Below are 1227 nucleotides of genomic sequence, written 5' to 3'. Positions count from 1 at the left end.
GGAGCAGGGAGGACTGAAGGCTTTTCTTGTGAGCTTGTGAGCTGAGGTTGCTTCCCCAGTGGGGTTTTTTTATTACTTGGCAAAGGGTATATGTTTGGCTACAAGATTTGCTCCAAGCCAAGTGGAGGAAGGATTCAAGAACCTGGGTGTTATGCCATCATTTATTGATTTCTCTTTTCCCGGAGAATACATCCCTTCCCCAGCAGGGCCTACTGTCCCCAGGGCTCAACTCCCTACCTCAGGAGACTCAGTCCCCTATGTCAGCTCTAATCTCACCAGGAGCCTTGTCTTAGACCTTTTTTTTTTTTTTTGCTGTTACAACAGAATAACTGTTGGGGTAATTTATAAGCAAAAGAAATTTATTTCTCCTTGTTTGGGAGGCTGTGAAACCCAATATCAAGGTGCTGGCATTGGTGAGGGCCTTCTTGCTATGGCATAAAATGGCAGAGGCTGTGAGGGTGGTCTGCTGCCATACCTGCCACTCCAGTGATTAACCCTGATTCAGTTGGTCTGGCTCGTTAGGCAGGTGTCACCTTCCTCCCTCACAGCTCCATGAGCATTTTTCCCAAAGCTACATGCTCAGTGAAATAAGATCACCTCCCCCAATAGAAAAGGACTGTTCTCTGCTCTAGGGTAACCAAGCAGCTGTGATCCCCTGCTAGAACCTCCAAGCAAGCTCTCAAGATGCATAACATGGCGGACAGCACCATGTTGGGGAGGGAAAGGGAGCACACAAAGTTGGGTCCTTTTTCCTCTTCTCATAAAACTATTGAGGCCTCTGCCCTCATGACCTTATCTAACCATAGTTACTTCCTAAAGGGCTCATTTTCAAATATGATCAACATATAATCTTGAGGATTCAGTTTCCAACGGACTTTGGGAGGACATATTCCACCCATAATAATACCCTCCCAATCATGGCTGCACAAACTTCGGCGGAAGTTGGAGAGGGGTCCTGGGGCTGTTGATGTTCATCAGTCAGAGCCCGTGAAGAGCACAGCTGTAACCCAAAACACCTGGACTTATGGGCTTGCTGCAGCGAAGGAGACCCCAGGATAGAGATCCATGGGCATCTCAGGAAGAGCATCAGGAAAGACCTGGAACTGCACTTGAGCTCAGTGGTTTGGCAGCTGGAAAGTGGAGACCCATCCTGTGGTAACTTCCTGAATGTTATCCAGGAGTTGGGAGGAATAAAGAGGGTAAAAGCTGAAATCAGGGGAAAAGCCA

The sequence above is a fragment of the Fukomys damarensis genome, unplaced genomic scaffold (assembly GCF_012274545.1).
Source record: "Fukomys damarensis isolate Sample0158 unplaced genomic scaffold, DMR_v1.0_HiC HiC_scaffold_30, whole genome shotgun sequence".
NCBI lineage: Eukaryota > Metazoa > Chordata > Mammalia > Rodentia > Bathyergidae > Fukomys > Fukomys damarensis.
The sequence above is the reverse complement of the archived record's forward strand: the minus strand, read 5'-3'. Positions refer to the sequence as shown.